Source organism: Salmo salar, chromosome ssa18 (assembly GCF_905237065.1).
Source record: "Salmo salar chromosome ssa18, Ssal_v3.1, whole genome shotgun sequence".
Taxonomy (NCBI): domain Eukaryota; kingdom Metazoa; phylum Chordata; class Actinopteri; order Salmoniformes; family Salmonidae; genus Salmo; species Salmo salar.
The window spans coordinates 42895968-42915235 of record NC_059459.1 but is presented as its reverse complement, the minus strand read 5'-3'; the positions used below and the strand labels follow the sequence as shown (position 1 = coordinate 42915235).

The 19268-nt window shown below is 49.2% G+C and overlaps 1 protein-coding gene across 1 annotated transcript in view; it reads right to left on the bottom strand.

The window, feature by feature from the left end:
• The window catches only part of LOC106594219 (C-terminal-binding protein 2), a 360185-nt gene extending 342201 nt beyond the window's left edge, over positions 1-17984 (bottom strand). Inside the window, exon 1 of the mRNA XM_045701166.1 lies at positions 17634-17984. The gene's annotated coding sequence lies outside the window, so the exon portion shown is untranslated. The remainder of the gene's footprint in view (positions 1-17633) is intronic.
• Positions 17985-19268: the final 1284 nt, after the last annotated feature.

The following is a 19268-nucleotide window of genomic DNA, read 5'->3' as shown; positions in this document are numbered from 1 at the left end:
GGGGCGCTCCAGAGGAGAGAGAGAGGAGACGGGGCGCTCCAGAGGAGAGAGAGAGGAGACGGGGCGCTCCAGAGGAGAGAGAGAGGAGACGGGGCGCTCCAGAGGAGAGAGAGAGGAGACGGGTGCTCCAGGGGACAGAGGAGAGAGAGAGGAGACGGGGTGCTCCAGGGGACAGAGGAGAGAGAGAGGAGACGGGGTGCTCCAGGGGACAGAGGAGAGAGAGAGGAGACGGGGTGGTCCAGGGGACAGAGGAGAGAGAGAGGAGACGGGGTGGTCCAGGGGACAGAGGAGAGAGAGAGGAGACGGGGTGCTCCAGGGGACAGAGGAGAGAGAGAGAGGAGACGGGGTGCTCCAAGGGACAGAGGAGAGAGAAAGGAGACGGGGTGCTCCAGGGGACAGAGGAGAGAGAGAGAGAGAGGAGACGGGGTGCTCCAGGGGACAGAGGAGAGAGAGAGAGAGAGAGAGAGAGAGAGAGGAGACGGGGTGCTCCAGGGGACAGAGGAGAGAGAGAGAGAGAGGAGACGGGGGCGCTCCAGGGGACAGAGGAGAGAGAGAGAGAGAGAGAGGAGACGGGGTGCTCCAGGGGACAGAGAAAGAGAGGAGACGGGGTGCTCCAGGGGACAGAGGAGAGAGAGAGGAGACGGGGTGCTCCAGGGGACAGTGGAGAGAGAGAGGAGACGGGGTGCTCCAGGGGACAGAGGAGAGAGAGAGGAGACGGGGTGCTCCAGGGGACAGAGGAGAGAGAGAGGAGACGGGGTGCTCCAGGGGACAGAGGAGAGAGAGAGGAGACGGGGTGCTCCAGGGGACAGAGGAGAGAGAGAGGAGACGGGGTGCTCCAGGGGACAGAGGAGAGAGAGAGGAGACGGGGTGCTCCAGGGGACAGAGGAGAGAGAGAGGAGACGGGGTGCTCCAGGGGACAGAGGAGAGAGAGAGGAGACGGGGTGCTCCAGGGGACAGAGGAGAGAGAGAGGAGACGGGGTGCTCCAGGGGACAGAGGAGAGAGAGAGGAGACGGGGGTGGTCCAGGGGACAGAGGAGAGAGAGAGGAGACGGGGTGGTCCAGGGGACAGAGGAGAGAGAGAGGAGACGGGGTGCTCCAGGGGACAGAGGAGAGAGAGAGGAGACGGGGTGCTCCAGGGGACAGAGGAGAGAGAGAGGAGACGGGGCGCTCCAGAGGAGAGAGAGAGGAGACGGGGCGCTCCAGAGGAGAGAGAGAAGAGACGGGGCGCTCCAGAGGAGAGAGAGAGGAGACGGGTGCTCCAGGGGACAGAGGAGAGAGAGAGGAGACGGGGTGCTCCAGGGGACAGAGGAGAGAGAGAGGAGACGGGGTGCTCCAGGGGACAGAGAGAGAGAGGAGACGGGGTGCTCCAGGGGACAGAGGAGAGAGAGAGGAGACGGGGGTGCTCCAGGGGACAGAGGAGAGAGAGAGGAGACGGGGGTGCTCCAGGGGACAGTGGAGAGAGAGAGGAGACGGGGTGCTCCAGGGGACAGAGGAGAGAGAGAGGAGACGGGGTGCTCCAGGGGACAGAGGAGAGAGAGAGGAGACGGGGTGCTCCAGGGGACAGAGGAGAGAGAGAGGAGACGGGGTGCTCCAGGGGACAGAGGAGAGAGAGAGGAGACGGGGTGCTCCAGGGGACAGAGGAGAGAGAGAGGAGACGGGGTGCTCCAGGGGACAGAGGAGAGAGAGAGGAGACGGGGTGCTCCAGGGGACAGAGGAGAGAGAGAGGAGACGGGGTGCTCCAGGGGACAGAGGAGAGAGAGAGGAGACGGGGTGCTCCAGGGGACAGGTAAAAAGCCTAAAAAAGCCTGTTATTTTCTGCCTTTTCATTTGAAGAAGATGTTTGTATTTTCATGGCCATTTAAATCGGTGCCTCACCAGCTGTAGATTGTATCAGCAGTACAGTGGTACAAGAGACTGTGGTCGTTTTGGGGTTGTGGGGTTTATTTTCCCACCAGCATCCCCTCGCCCCCTCTCAGCATCAGGATCTGAGGCTTTAATATGGTGGCCTGTGTGTGTATGTGTGTGTGTAGCAGAGGAGAGTTAATAACAATGCAATAGTTCCTCTCTGCAGGGCCTAGTGTCACCACACACCCCACCGAGGGCTGATGAACAAGACACACACACCGAGGGCTGATGAACAAGACACACACACACACACACACACACACACACACACACACACACACACCGAGGGCTGATGAACAAGACACACACACTCCCCGCCGAGGGCAGATCGTACACTGTCTTCTGTTTCCCAAAACATTCTCATCAAGATCTGTTTCTTTTTCTCTCAGTCAGGCCTTTCTGTCCTTTCTGTTTTGGATGTCATTTTCCCCTCAGGTTGAAGGTATGATAGTATGATGTACAACTCTCCCCTCAGGTTGAAGGTATGATAGTATGATGTACAACTCTCCCCTCAGGTTGAAGGTATGATAGTATGATGTACAACTCTCCCCTCAGGTTGAAAACAAACCTACAAGGTGACTAACATGTCTGTGTCTGGTAGCTGGTGTGTATGTGTCTTTGAGCCACTTCCTGTATTGGGCATCTGGCGGAGAGCTATACTGTTATTGGAGGACAGGAGAAAAGGGGAGAGGAGGGAGGAGAGGAGATGAGGGGGAGGAGGGAGGAGAGGAGAAGGGAGGAGAAGAGATGAGGAGGGAGGAGAAGAGATGAGGAGGGAGGAGGAGGGAAGAGAGGAGGGAGGAGAAGGGAGGAGAGGAGATGAGGGGGGAGGAGAGGAGATGAGGGGGAGGAGATGAGATGAGGGGGAGGAGGGAGGAGATGAGGAGGAGGAGGGAGGAGATGAGGAGATGAGGGGGGAGGAGAAGGGAGGAAAGGAGATGAGGGGAGGAGAGGAGGGGGGAGAAGGGAGGAAAGGAGATGAGGGGAGGAGAGGAGGGGAGGGGGGAGAAAAGGGAGGAGAGGAGAGGAGGGGGGAGCAAAGGAGAAGAGGGTGGAGAGGAGGGAGAAGAAGGGAGGAGAGAAGAAGATAGAGGGTTGAGAAATAATCCTCCGTAACTCTCCAAGGACATAACTGGTTTCATTATCGTCCAGGAGGAGGTTAATGTCACACCATAGCCAATCACCTTGCCAAGTTACAACAAACGAATTCTCCTCCCACCGCCATTAGACCTCACCTCTGGATCTCTGGGGTTTACTGTAGTTCTGCTGCCATGAGATCTCCCCTCTGGGGTTTACTGTAGTTCTGCTGCCATGAGATCTCCCCTCTGGGGTTTACTGTAGTTCTGCTGCCATGAGATCTCCCCTCTGGGGTTTACTGTAGTTCTGCTGCCATGAGATCTCCCCTCTGGGGTTTACTGTAGTTCTGCTGCCATGAGATCTCCCCTCTGGGGTTTACTGTAGTTCTGCTGCCATGAGATCTCCCCTCTGGGTTTACTGTAGTTCTGCTGCCATTAGACCTCCCCTCTGGGGTTTACTGTAGTTCTGCTGCCATTAGACCTCACCTCTGGGGTTTACTGTAGTTCTGCTGCCATTAGACCTCACCTCTGGGGTTTACTGTATTTCTGCTGCCATGAGATCTCCCCTCTGGGGTTTACTGTAGTTCTGCTGCCATTAGATCTCCCCTCTGGGGTTTACTGTAGTTCTGCTGCCATGAGACCTCACCTCTGGGGTTTACTGTAGTTCTGCTGCCATTAGATCTCCCCTCTGGGGTTTACTGTAGTTCTGCTGCCATTAGATCTCCCCTCTGGGGTTTACTGTAGTTCTGCTGCCATGAGATCTCCCCTCTGGGGTTTACTGTAGTTCTGCTGCCATGAGATCTCCCCTCTGGGGTTTACTGTAGTTCTGCTGCCATGAGATCTCCCCTCTGGGGTTTACTGTAGTTCTGCTGCCATTAGACCTCCCCTCTGGGGTTTACTGTAGTTCTGCTGCCATTAGACCTCCCCTCTGGGGTTTACTGTAGTTCTGCTGCCATTAGACCTCCCCTCTGGGGTTTACTGTAGTTCTGCTGCCATTAGACCTCCCCTCTGGGGTTTACTGTAGTTCTGCTGCCATTAGACCTCCCCTCTGGGGTTTACTGTAGTTCTGCTGCCATTAGACCTCACCTCTGGGGTTTACTGTATTTCTGCTGCCATTAGACCTCACCTCTGGAGTTTAAGCCTTGGGTTCATGCATGTTAACATCAGAAGTCTCCTCCCTAAGTTTGTTTTATTCACTGCTTTAGCACACTCTGCCAACCCTGATGTCCTAAACGTATCGGAATCCTGGCTTAGGAAGGCAACCTAAAATCCTGATATTTCCATCCCCAATTACAACATTTTCCCTCAAGACAGAACTGCTAAAGGGGGCGGTGTTGCAATCTACTGCAGCGATAGAACTCTGCAGGCTGTCATACTATCCAGGTCTGTGCCCAAACAGTTCAAGCTTCTACTTTTAAAGATCCATCTCTCCAGAAATAAGTCCCACTGCTGCCGCTTGTTATAGACCCCCCCTCAGCTCCCAGCTGTGTCCTGGACACCATTTGTGAATTGATTGCCCCCCCAATCTATCGTCAGAGTTCGTACTGTTAGGTGACCTAAATTGGGATATGCTTAACACCCTGGCCATCCTACCATCTAAACTAGATGCCCTCAATCTCACACAAATTATCAAGGAACCCACCAGGTACAACCCCAAATCCGTAAACATGGGCACCCCCATAGATATCATCCTGATCAACTTGCCCTCTAAATACACCTCTGCTGTTTTCAACCAGGATCTCAGTGATCACTCCCTCATTGCCTGCATCCATTATGGGTCCGCGGTCAAACGACCACCCCTCATCACTGTCAAACGCTCCCTAAAATACTTCAGCAAGCAGGCCTTTCTAATCAACCTGGCCCGGGTATCCTGGAAGGATATTGACCTAATCCCGTCAGTAGAGGATGCCTGATTGTTCTTTAAAAGTGATTCCCGCACCATCTTAAATAAGCATGCCCCTTTCAAAAAAATGTAGAACTAAGAATAGATATAGCCCTTGGTTCACTCCAGACTTGACTGCCCTCGACCAGCACAAAAACATCCTGTGGCGTACTGCACTAGCTTCTAATAGTCCCCGCAATATGAAACTTTTCAGGGAAGTAAGAAACCAATACACACAGTCAGTTAGGAAAGCAAAGGCTAGCTTTTCCAAACAGAAATTTGCATCCTGCAGCACTAATTCCAAAAAGTTTTGGGACAAGGAGAATAAGTCCATGGAGAATAAGAGTACCTCCTCCCAGCTGCCCACTGCACTGAGACTAGGAAACACTGTCACCACCGATAAATCTACGATAATCGAGAATTTCAATAAGCATTTCTCTACGGCTGGCCATGCTTTCCACCTGGCTACCCCTACCCCGGCCAACAGCTCTGCACCCCCCGCAGCAACTGGCCCAAGCCCTCCCTGCTTCTCCTTCACCCAAATCCAGATAGCTGATGTTCTTAAAGAGCTGTAAAACCTGGACCCCTACAAATCAGCTGGGCTAGACAATCTGGACCCTCTCTTCCTAAAAGTATCCACCGCCATTGTTGCAACCCATATTACTAGTCTGTTCAACCTCGCTTTCGTATCGTCTGAGATTCATAAAGATTGGAAAGCTGCTGCGGTCATCCCCCTCTTCAAAGGGGAGACACTCTAGACCCAAACTGTTACAGAGCAATATTCATCCTGCACTGCCTTTCAACTGTCTTCGAAAGCCAAGTGAACAAACAGATCACCGACCATTTCGAATCCCACCGTACCTTCTCCGCTATGCAATCTGATTTCCGAGCTGGTCACGGGTGCACCTCAGCCATGCTCAAGGTCCTAAACGATATCATAACCGCCATCGATAAAAGACAGCACTGTGCAGCTGTCTTCATCGACCTGGCTAAGGCTTTCGACTCTATCAATCACCGTACTCTTAGCGGGAGACTCAACAGCCTTGGTTTCTCAAATGACTGCCTCGCCTGGTTCATATCTACTTCTCAGACAGAGCTCAGTGTGTCAAATCGGAGGGCCTGTTGTCTGGACCTCTGGCAGTCTCTATGGGGGGTGCCACAGGGTTCAATGCTCGGGCCGACTCTCTTCTCTGTGTATATCAATGATGTCGCTCTTGGTGCGGGTGACTCTTTGATCCACCTCTACGCAGATGACACCATTCTGTATACATCTGGCCCTTCTTTGGACACTGTGCTAACAAACCTCCAAACGAGCTTCAACGCCATACAACACTCCTTCCGTGGCCTCCAACTGCTCTTAAATGCAAGTAAAACTAAATGCATGCTCTTCAACCGATCGCTGCCCGCACCCGCCTGCCCGACTAGATTAACTGCTCTGGACTGTTCTGACTTAGAATGTGTGGACTATAAATACAGTATATATTTTTTTATTTAACCTTTATTTAACTAGGCAAGTCAGTTAAGAACAAATTCTTATTTACAATGACAGCCTACACCAGTCAAACCCGGACGACGCTGGACCAATTGTGCGCCGCCCTATGGGACTCCCAATCACGGCCGGTGGTGATACAGCCTGGATTCGAACCAGGGTGTGTCTGTAGTGATGCCTCTAGCACTGAGATGCAGTGCCTTAGACCACTGCCCCACTCGGGAGCCCTGCGCCCCCTAACAAAGACTTGTAGCCTTCACGTGTATAGTTTGTTTATGTTGGCAAATCAAAGTGACAAAGAGGCTCAATGTGTACCAAGATTAGTGAGAGTTCACTAACACAATGCAAGATGTAATTAAATGATTGATTTAAAAGTTAGTGAAATGACAAGGAGTAGATTACGACGAGGTAGGCTGTGGTTTTATCTGAATGGGGTTGTAGAGAAAGCACAGCATGTAGCCTCAATTAGCCTAGCTAGCTAGTTGGCTGCTGCAAGTTAGCTAGTCTTGGCTGTAGCCTCAATTAGCCTAGCTAGCTAGTTGGCTGCTGCAAGTTAGCTAGTCTTGGCTGTAGCCTCAATTAGCCTAGCTAGCTAGTTGGCTGCTGCAAGTTAGCTAGTCTTGGCTGTAGCCTCAATTAGCCTAGCTAGCTAGTTGGCTGCTGCAAGTTAGCTAGTCTTGGCTGTAGCCTCAATTAGACTAGCTAGCTAGTTGGCTGCTGCAAGTTAGCTAGTCTTGGCTGTAGCCTCAATTAGCCTAGCTAGCTAGTTAGCTGCTGCAAGTTAGCTAGTTTTGGCTGTAGCCGAGTTGCTTTGGCTACTGCTCCCTCTCTCCCTCCGTCTGCTCGCTCCCATCTCACATACCATCCCCTCCACAGCTGCAACAATCGAACGCCAGCCTCTTTTCCTCGCGCAGCAGTGCTCAGGTTAAAAATCGTATGTTTACAAAAACACATGTATTTCAGGTATCCAACAAAAATTCATGATACTATTCGAATAGTGAAATTATTTCAAAAACCCATCCCTACTGTACACACACGCGCGCACACACTCTGTGCTACCCTATGGAGCCGGACAGATGGCCTGGCTAGTTCCACAGGCTTGTAAACCAACCCTCTCTGGCAGGAGTCTGTGTGTGTGTGTGAGTGACAGAGGACTGCATCATGGACACAGCTGAACCGTAGCATGGATTACTGAGCTCTGACATGCAGTGCTGGACACAGTATCATGCACTGACACACAGGCATACAGACTACTAACGTTGTATCATCTATCATGTCGGTCAATGAGGAAAGTGACCTGTCGTCTGTTGGCTAATTCAAATTAGTAATCAACGACGTTCGAGCAGAGTAACACACACACACTCTCTGTGTCTCTCTCTGTCTCTCTGGCTGTTTCTCAATATACATACTACCGCGCTCCACACTCTCATGCTCTAAGTACGTTCTCTTGAGTCCCTTCTTCTGAGAATGAGAGTGTAGAGAACACATAAAACATTCCATTTGAGCAGCACTCCCTCTACTGTATTACCTCACGCTGAGCAGCACTCCCCCTACTGTATTACTTCACGCTGAGCAGCACTCCCCCTACTGTATTACCTCACGCTGAGCAGCACTCCCCCTACTGTATTACCTCACGCCGAGCAGCACTCCCCCCTACTGTATTACCTCACGCCGAGCAGCACTCCCCCTACTGTATTACCTCACGCCGAGCAGCACTCCCCCTACTGTATTACCTCACGCCGAGCAGCACTCCCCCCTACTGTATTATCTCACGCTGAGCAGCACTCCCCCTACTGTATTACCTCACGCTGAGCAGCACTCCCCCTACTGTATTATCTCACGCTGAGCAGCACTCCCCCTACTGTATTATCTCACGCTGAGCAGCACTCCCCCTACTGTATTATCTCACGCTGAGCAGCACTCCCCCTACTGTATTATCTCACGCTGAGCAGCACTCCCCCTACTGTATTACCTCACGCTGAGCAGCACTCCCCCCTACTGTATTATCTCACGCTGAGCAGCACTCCCCCTACTGTATTATCTCACGCTGAGCAGCACTCCCCCCTACTGTATTATCTCACGCTGAGCAGCACTCCTCCTACTGTATTACCTCACGCTGAGCAGCACTCCCCCTACTGTATTACCTCACGCTGAGCAGCACTCCCCCTACTGTATTACCTCACGCTGAGCAGCACTCCCTCTACTGTATTACCTCACGCTGAGCAGCACTCCCCCTACTGTATTACCTCACGCTGAGCAGCACTCCCCCTACTGTATTACCTCACACTGAGCAGCACTCTCTCTACTGTATTACCTCACACTGCACCTCTCCATTCATTGACCCTTCTTCCAGCCAGGACAATGACAACAATAGAGACCAAACAAGATATACACAAAGCAAACATATTATACACAAAGCAAACATATTACTTCACAACTATCAGCTAGATACAGTATATGTACACTATATGACCTAAAACTAACGTTATGCAAGGTACATACCAATTCTTTGTGGGTAGCTGGCTAGCTAACTATTATTTGTGGATATCTGGCTAGCTAACAGTACTAGCCATTCTTAAAATAAAGTGGTGATCCTAACTGACCTAAAACAGGGAATTTTTTACTAGGATTAAATGTCAGGAATTGTGAAAAACTGAGTTTAAATGTATTTGGCTAAGGTGTATGTAAACTTATTAAAGTGACTATGCATAGATGATAACAACAGAGAGGAGCAGTGGTGTAAAACAGGAGGGGGGGGGCAATGCAAATAGTCTGGGTAGCCATTTGATTAGCTGTTGAGGAGTCTTATGGCTTGGGGGTAGAAGCTGTTTAGAAGCCTCTTGGTCCTAGATGTGGTGCTCCGGAACCGCTTGTCGTGTGGTAGCAGAGAGAACAGTCTATGACTTGGCCTTCCACCGACCTATTATATAGGTCCTGGATGGTAGGAAGCTTGGCCCCAGTGATGTACTAGGCCGTTCGCGCTACCCTCTGTAGCGCCTTACGCTCGGATGCCACGCAGTTGCCATACCAGGAAGTGATGCAACCGGTCAGGATGCTCTCGATGGTGCAACTGTAGAAACTTTTGAGGATCTGGGGGCCCATGCCATGTCTCCTGAGGGGGAAAAGGTTTTGTTGTGCCCTCTTCATGACTGTCTTCGTATGTTTAGACCATGATAGTTTGTTGGTGATGTGAACACAAAGGAACTTGAAACTCTCGACCTGCTCCACTACAGCCCCGTCGATGTTAATGGGGGCCTGTTCGGCCCACCTTTTCCTGTAGTCCACGATCAGCTCCTTTGTCTTCCTCACTTTGAGGGAGAGGTTGTTGTCCTGGCACCACACTGCCAGGTCTCTGACCTCCTCCCTATAGGCTGTCTCATCGTTGTCGGTGATCAGGCCTATCACTATTGTGTCGTCAGCAAACTTAATGATGGTGTTGGAGTCGTGTTTGGCCATGCAGTCGTGGGTAAACAGGGAATACAGGAGGGGACTAAGAGCACACCCCTGAGGGGCCCCAGAGTTAAGGATCAGCGTGGCAGACGTGTTGCCTACCCTTACCACTTGGGGGCGGCCCATCAGGAAGTCCAGGATCCAGTTGCTGAGGGAGGTGTTTAGTCCCAGGGTCCTTAGCTTAGTGATGAGCTTTGTGGGCACTATGGTGTTGAATGCTGAGCTGTAGTCAATGAACAGCCTTCGCTCTCACACACACACACACACCCTGGTCTTATAGAATGCCCTGGAATTAATGATGCTCTATGATGTCTTCCTGGAACTACCCCCCCATCCTGCTCCTCACGTGTGCGGTGTCTCTCTACACTCATTTTTACTACTGCACACCAGTGGTTTAACCAGTGAATTTGTATTCAGTAACGAGACATCAAGCTGGGAATGATGGTGAATTTGTAATCATCCACACCTTCTCTCATCTCTCTTCGATTCTGTTTAATATTTCTGTAAACACTTACACGGCAGAGCGTCGTTAATAATACCTCGCCACATCTCCCACTACCAAGGGCAGGAGAAGAGGAGATATCGCAAATCACATTACGGGACGTGAAATTAATCAACCCTCCCCTCGCGCCGCCTCACCCTCCAAACGCTTGGCCTTCACACATTTAACCTTGAAGCTTTGTTTTTACTCCTCGTTGAGAAGACGCTTCATAAAATACCATAATCACATCCCCTATATAAGCAGGCTGACATTACAACAAGAGCACGGCTGAGTTCATTATTTAATACCAATTCCTTTACCCCTTTTTAATACGGATGACGATACGTGGTCATTTTCATTTGACAGGATGTCCGTTTTATAACGAGATACACCGACTGAGCAGGGGACTTTAACATCTCAGTAGACTCCTCTCCTTAAGATAAGAAAGACTTTGTCTTTGACATCTCCTTGGTGGATTATATTACCAAGTATGGATTCAGGAGCACATCAATGAATAGACATTCAATTAAAAGAGTATTAAGTTGTAAGACAGAAAATAATGAATAACTAGGATGATAATTGGTGTCTATCACTGCTCCATTGCTTGACATTACATCAGACTGGCACCATACACCTGTATGTGTGTGTCTTGGTGAAAGAGAGAGAGCAGATAGTCAGTCGTGGTGAAAGAGAGATAGTCAGTCGTGGTGAAAGAGAGAGAGAGAGAGAGAGAGAGAGAGAGAGAGAGAGAGAGAGAGAGAGAGAGAGAGAGAGAGAGAGAGAGAGAGAGAGCAGCTAGTCAGTCGTGGTGAGAGAGAGAGAGAGAGCAGCTAGTCAGTCATGGTGAGAGAGAGCAACTAGTCAGTCATGGTGAGAGAGAGCAACTAGTCAGTCATGGTGAGAGAGAGCAACTAGTCAGTCATGGTGAGAGAGAGCAACTAGTCAGTCATGGTGAGAGAGAGCAACTAGTCAGTCATGGTGAGAGAGAGAGAGACAGAGAGCAGCTTCCAGCCCCACAGCTTCCAGCTAGCTCCAAAAGCCCCACAGCTTCCAGCTAGCTCCAAAAGCCCCACAGCTTCCAGCTAGCTCCAAAAGCCCCACAGCTTCCAGCTAGCTCCAAAAGCCCCACAGCTTCCAGCTAGCTCCAAAAGCCCCACAGCTTCCAGCTAGCTCCCAAAGCCCCACAGCTTCCAGCTAGCTCCAAAAGCCCCACAGCTTCCAGCTAGCTCTCAAAGCCCCACAGCTTCCAGCTAGCTCCCAAAGCCCCACAGCTTCCAGCTAGCTCCCAAAGCCCCACAGCTTCCAGCTAGCTCCAAAAGCCCCACAGCTTCCAGCTAGCTCCCAAAGCCCCACAGACACACTCCCTTCAACACTTTGGAAGAATGCAAAAAGAGACAGAGACAGACAGAGAGAGAGACAGAGACAGAGAGAGACAGAGAGAGAGACAGAGAGATTGAGAGCGAGGGAAGAGACAAGGAGAAAGAAAGAAGACAGAGACCTACAGAGACCGATTAAAAGCACATATTCAAATTGACCCAAAAGAAACACAGGCAGCCATTCATTAACTATTTGTACTATACAGTGGAGCTGCCCCGATAGCACCACTACCGTCAAATGTCCTCTTTCTTAACATTCCTGATTCTGACCCAGGCCCTTCACTTATCAAACAGGAAAACAAAACCAAAAGACGACTCAGACGGGCTGAACTAGAGGGAGGATCTATTTCCTCTGTTCAGTCAGAAAACACTAGTGCTTCTGGACTATCCCCTCTAGGCGTTAACACACAGCCTCCATTTTAACTAGAGTAAAACCAACCAGCACTGATCAGTGCCAGCAGGGACGTACACTACTAACGTATGATTAGTTCCATGGAGGGCAGAATGGTACAGTATAGGCATCAGATATCTAATGTATACAGGAGAACCATCACCTATATATCCACCATAGTGGTCCTCAACCATCACCTATAAATCCACCGTAGTGGTCCTCAACCATCACCTATAAATCCACCATAGTGGTCCCCAACAGGAGAACCATCACCTATACATCCACCATAGTGGTCCTCAACAGGAGAACCATCACCTATAAATCCACCATAGTGGTCCTCAACAGGAGAAACATCACCTATAAATCCACCATAGTGGTCCTCAACAGGAGAAACATCACCTATAAATCCACCATAGTGGTCCTCAAAAGGAGAACCATCACCTATAAATCCACCATAGTGGTCCTCAACAGGATAACCATCACCTATAAATCCACCATAGTGGTCCTCAACTATCACCTATACATCCACCATAGTGGTCCCCAACAGGAGAACCATCACCTATACATCCACCATAGTGGTCCTCAACAGGATAACCATCACCTATAAATCCACCATAGTGGTCCTCAACTATCACCTATACATCCACCATAGTGGTCCTCAACAGGAGAAACATCACCTATAAATCCACCATAGTGGTCCTCAAAAGGAGAACCATCACCTATAAATCCACCATAGTGGTCCTCAACAGGATAACCATCACCTATAAATCCACCATAGTGGTCCTCAACTATCACCTATACATCCACCATAGTGGTCCCCAACAGGAGAACCATCACCTATACATCCACCATAGTGGTCCTCAACAGGAGAACCATCACCTATAAATCCACCACCGTGGTCCTCAACAGAACCATCACCTATAAATCCACCATAGTGGTCCTCAACCATCATCTATAAATCCACCATAGTGGTCCTCAACAGGAGAACCATCACCTATAAATCCACCGTAGTGGTCCTCAACCATCATCTATAAATCCACCATAGTGGTCCTCAACAGGAGAACCATCACCTATAAATCCACCATAGTGGTCCTCAACAGGAGAACCATCACCTATAAATCCACCATAGTGGTCCTCAACAGGAGAACCATCACCTATAAATCCACCATAGTGGTCCTCAACAGGAGAACGTTTTAACGCAGGGTTTAATGGAGACTGTTATTCACCCATAGAGTAAGAGAATCTGCGTCCCAAATAGCACCCTATTCCCTATGTAGTGTAGGGCTCTGATCAAAGGTAGTGCACCATATAGGGAATAAGGTGCCATTTGGGATGTTGCCAGAGTTTGTTGTGACTGTTATTATGGACTGTAACATGGACTGTAGTGTAACATGGACTGTAGTGTAACATGGACTGTAACATGTACTGTAGTGTAACATGGACTGTAACATGTACTGTAACATGGGCTGTACTGTAACATGGACTGTACTGTAATGCAGTAGAAAATATGAGAGAGAAAATGGGATATTGACAGAAATATGGTATCTCATGTGGGTGGAAAGCAAGTCTTTCGAATGACGACAACAGTGTATAAAACATTAGGAACACCTTCCTAATATTGAGTTGCACCCCCTTTTGCCCTCAGAACAGCCTCAATTCTACAAGGTGTCGAAGGCGTTCCACAAGGATGATGGCACATGTTCACTCCATTGCTTCCCACAGTCATGTCAACTTGGCTGGATGTCCTTTGGGCGGTGGACCATTCTTGATACAGTCTCCAGTATCTATGCTGCAATAGTCTATGTGCTGGGGGGGGGCTAGGTTCAGTCTCATAACTGGTGTAAATCTCCTGTCTTATCTGGTGTAAATCTCCTGTCTTATCTGGTGGTGTAAATCTCCTGTCTTATCTGGTGGTGTAAATCTCCTGTCTTATCTGGTGTAAATCTCCTGTCTTATCTGGTGTAAATCTCCTGTCTTATCTGGTGTAAATCTCCTGTCTTATCTGGTGTAAATCTCTGGTGTCCTGTATGAATGTAAGTATGCTCTCTCTAATTCTCCCATCTCTCTCCCCCCTCCCGGAGGACCTGAGCCCTAGGAACATGCCTCAGGACTTCCTGGCATGACGACTCCTGGCTGTCTCCGTCCCTAGTCCACCTGGTCGTGCTGCTGCTCCAGTTTCTACTGTTCTGCCTGCGGCTATGGAACCCTGACCTGTTCACTGGACCACCCCGCTGCACATGCTGTCTCGACCTCTGGATGATCGGCTATGAAAAGCCAACTGACATTAACTCCCAAGGTGCTGACCTCTCGCACCCTCTAAAACCACTGATTATTATTTGACCCTGCTGGTCTTCTATGAACGTTTCAAAATCTTGAAGAACAATCTGGCCTTAAATGGCCATGTTCTGTTATAATCTCCACCCGGCACAGCCAGAAGAGGACTGGCCACCCCCTCAGAGCCTGGTTCCTCTCTAGGTTTCTTCTTAGGTTCCAGCCTTTCTAGGGATTTTTTCTAGCCACCGTGCTTCTACATCTGCATTGGTTGCTCTCTGGGGTTTTATGCCGTGTTTCTGTATAAGCACTTTGTGACATCTGCTGATGTAAAAAGGGCTCTATAAATACATTTGATTGATTGATTGATTGAAACTGTTGAGCGTGAAAAACCCAGCAGTGTTGCAGTTCTTGACACAAACTGGTGCACCTGACACCTACTACCATACCCCTGTTCAAAGGCCTTAAATATTTTGACTTTCCCATTTACCCTCTGAATTGCACACATACACAATCCATGTCTCAATTGTCTCCAGGTTTAAAAATCCTTCTTTAACCTGTCTCTTCTCCTTCATCAACACTGATTGTAGTGGATTTAACAAGTGACATCAATAAGGGATCATAGCTTTCACCTGGATTCGCCTGGTTAGTCTATGTCATGGAAAGAGCAGGTGTTCCTAATGTTTTGTACACCCAGTATAAACTCTAGTCACACTAATCCAAAAATAACTGAAAAGAAGATGAGATGAAACAGTTTAAATTCTCTTCAGTGAACAGTTTGGTGTATGACTGTACCTGACAAACTAGAGAGAGAGGACTAATTAACTCTAAGGGAGTAAGGATACTGTCACACCCTGATCTGTTTCACCTGTCTTTGTGCTTGTCTCCATCCCCCTCCAGGTGTCGCCCATCTTACCCACTTATCCCCTGGGTATTTATACCTGTGTTTTCTGTCTATCTGTGCCAGTTCGTCTTGTTTGTTTAAGTCAACCAGCGCTTTTCCTCAGTCTCTCTTTTTCCCTCGTCCTCCTGGTTTTGACCCTTGCCTGTCCTGGGCCTACCTGCCGTCCTGTACCTTGGCCCCTGCTCTGGATTATCGACCCCTGCCTGCCTTGACCTGTCGTTTGCCTGCCTTGACCTGTCGTTTGCCTGCCTTGACCTGTCGTTTGCCTGCCTTGACCTGTCGTTTGCCTGCCTTGACCTGTCGTTTGCCTGCCTTGACCTGTCGTTGCAATAAACATTGTTACCTCAACACAGTCTGCACTTGGGTTTTACCTGAAACCTGATAGGCACACTATACCCACTAGAGTCTGAAAACACTGAAGGAAAATTGAGATTATGAACCAAAGCAACTTGAATTTCTCCTTTCTCTTCTGTGAATAGTGTGATGGTGACTCTACCTGACAAGGCTAGAGAGGACTAGCTGAAATAATACTCTGAGGACGTTATAAGCCGGCGAGCGCGTGATCGCGAGTCCTTCCTGCAGCTAGCAGCACTTGTGACTGAACTGACCCAGCTTAACGGTGGTTTCTGACAAGGCCTCTTTTGTTGTCGTGAGCTGTTGGTCCCTCTGGCTGTCCCTTCCACTACCAACTTCATGTTTCCTTGACAATGGCCAAAGAGAGAGCAGATGTCCTGGCTACACACATCTATAGTGTCCTTATTCCTGCAGGCAAGACAAGGGGAGTGTGTGTGTGTGTATGTTTGCATGCGATCTGCGGTGTCAGTCTGGGTGTGCCCTCCTCCAGCCCTTTCTCTCCCTCTGGCAGGGACAAAATGAGACTCATTCCAAGGATGTCCTCCATTCACCTGTCACACATTCATCAATGACATGCTGTAAAGACCTACACTACCAGTCTATTACTCTGTCTCCATACTCCAGGCTGTTCATGTGAAGGACTAATTAACTACTTTACTCTGTCTCCATACTCCAGGCTGTTCACGTGAAGGACTAATTAACTACTTTACTGTCTCCATACTCCAGGCTGTGTCCTCATGTGGTTAATTAAGGACTAATTAACTAGGCTCTATCTTAAATCAAACCAGCTGCATAAACAAGCTCTAAAACTCATTGAGAGGTGGAGCATCACTGTTAAAAGCTATAATAAAGTGTCTTGTTTGAGTTCATGGCAGTGATTGGTCCCAGTAATGTGAAGCCTGAATGTGATTGGTCCCAGTAATGTAAAGCCTGAACGTGATTGGTCCCAGTAATGTAAAGCCTGAACGTGATTGGTCCCAGTAATGTAAAGCCTGAATGTGACTGGAATTCACCCACACTATGAAATGGGGGGTCTTTTCAACATGTGGGCACTACAGGTTAGCTCTCTGGGGAGCTCCTCAACTCACATAACTTCCAAAGACGTTGGTTGTGACTTTCTCCTATTGCGACGCAGCAGCAGTAGTATCTCCTACAGTTCATTGATAATATGTAATATAGTGATGATGCTGTCTCGGGTAAAACAAACAATCACTAGCTGCATAATGTTTTACTATCAAATACACGATCTACTCAAAGTTCACCAACAACAACAAAGAAGCCATCTGTCAAAATGACAATCTATTAATAAAAGCAGTTTTCTCCTGTTATTTCTTCAAAAGCAGAATAGGTAGCTGGCTAAAGGTCGTTGCCTTCGGTTTGTAGGGCGTCAAGCACGCCTGGTTGTCTGGTAAAGCTTCCCAACAGTAGATGTGCTGTATTGTAATCACTGATGTAAAAGATTTCAGAATGCTTGCGGTAGTGCTGCAGAAAAGATACCAAATCGGATGTGGTTTGATACATTCCATCTTTCACTGACCAGCGCAATAAACGATGCGACTCATTATAAAATGACAACAACTCGGGAACATAATCTGATTCCCGAGCCGGGTACACATCAGCAACTCAACATACAGCCTTCCAATTGAAACGGGGAAACTTCCTATAAACCAATATAAACGCACTTCCCATTTTGTTAAACAAAAAGCACTTGTCTCTCTGTCCACCGTTATCGCCACATGGCTTGATAGGCTATAGTAGTCGAGAGAAGATGAACGAGAGGCAGAGAAATACGAGGTAAATCTTCAGGTTTCGGCTACATATTTTTGACAGTAGGACTAGGTATGGCTTTGCGCCGTGGTCCGTCAAAAATATGTCCTCAGCATACAATTCACTCGACCATTTCCATTCCTTAGTTGCGCAGTGAACACAACACAAACGGTCACAGTTTATGCGGACATCAAAATAGCCCGTTTATTGCAACCAATTGTACACTAGTATAGATTATTATAAGTCAAACGTGATATATCTAATATATGTATTATAAAAAATCTTACCTGAATAGCTGACGTTTATCGCAAGTTCAGAAGAAAATGCAGACTTTTACGCACACATGAGCAGCATCATCCAGCCGCTTGTTGTGAAAAATGTTTTTCCCCTACAGATTTCGTGTAGGCTATTACACTGATCCACCTTTAAATGCTAAAAACTTAGTTATCCAAGTGCTAGGAATAATAGGATAGGCAGCTGTTTCCGGTGTAGGCGACTATATAGAGACACATGATTCGGGAAAGGAGCCTACAGGGTTGAATGGGATGTGTTGAGCTCCTGTCCAAAAAGCACGGTCGAAAAATGACTCCGATTAATAGGTGACTATCTTACTGTTTCACTGGTTGATCTTGTTTCCTCTGTCACTGTCTCCCTCCCTCACTCTTTTTTTTTTATATCAAGGCGGGGTCTTGAGTCATTTAAACCAATGAAATAAACCGATATGACGAAGCCTCGCCCCCTCCTACAGGTTTCCAGTCTTTCTATTCAAACACTGCCATTCTGTGTGGTTTATCCCTGGTGAGCTGCTCTAACACCATGGGGTCTGTGTGGTTTATCCCTGGTGAGCTGCTCTAACACCATGGGGTCTGTGAGGTTTATCCCTGGTGAGCTGCTCTAACACCATGGGGTCTGTGTGGTTTAGGCCTGGTGAGCTGCTCTAACACCATGGGGTCTGTGTGGTTTAGGCCTGGTGAGCTGCTCTAACACCATGGGGTCTGTGTGGTTTATCCCTGGTGAGCTGCTCTAACACCATGGGGTCTGTGTGGTTTAGGCCTGGTGAGCTGCTCTAACACCATGGGGTCTGTGTGGTTTAGGCCTGGTGAGCTGCTCTAACACCATGGGGTCTGTGTGGTTTATCCCTGGTGAGCTGCTCTAACACCATGGGGTCTGTGAGGTTTATCCCTGGTGAGCTGCTCTAACACCATGGGGTCTGTGTGGTTTATCCCTGGTGAGCTGCTCTAACACCATGGGGTCTGTGTGGTTTAGGCCTGGTGAGCTGCTCTAACACCATGGGGTCTGTCACCACTTCTGGAGGAGATGAAATGACGGACAGTGACGGGAGTGTTTGGGTTCAGAGATGGACATTTACATTTTACATTTTAGTCATTTAGCAGACACTCTTATCCAGAGCGACTTACAGTAGTGAATGCATACATTTCATACATTCTTTTTTTCCCATACTGGTCCCCCGTGGGAATCGAACCCACAACCCTCGCGTTGCAAACACCATGCTCTACCAACTGAGCCACACGGGACCGTCGTAGGCCGACTCCTTCGGTCCCGGTCTGTAGGCAGACTTATTACAGTCACAGTTACTTAATTCTAATTTGGGATCGTAGCCAGACTCACCCGGTTCTGGGTCACAGGCAGATTCCCTCAGTCCTGGGTCGCAGGCCGACCCCCTTGGTTCCGGGTCGCAGGTAGACCCCTTCGGTTCTGGGTCACAAACAAACCCCTTCGGGCAGACGGGCCGCTCTGGCGGCTCCGGGCAGACGGGCCGCTCTGGCGGCTCCGGGCAGACGGGCCGCTCTGGCGGCTCTGGCGACTCCTGACTGGCGGGCGGCTCTGGCGACTCCTGACTGGCGGGCGGCTCTGGCGACTCCTGACTGGCGGGCGGCTCTGGCGGCACCAGACTGGCGAGG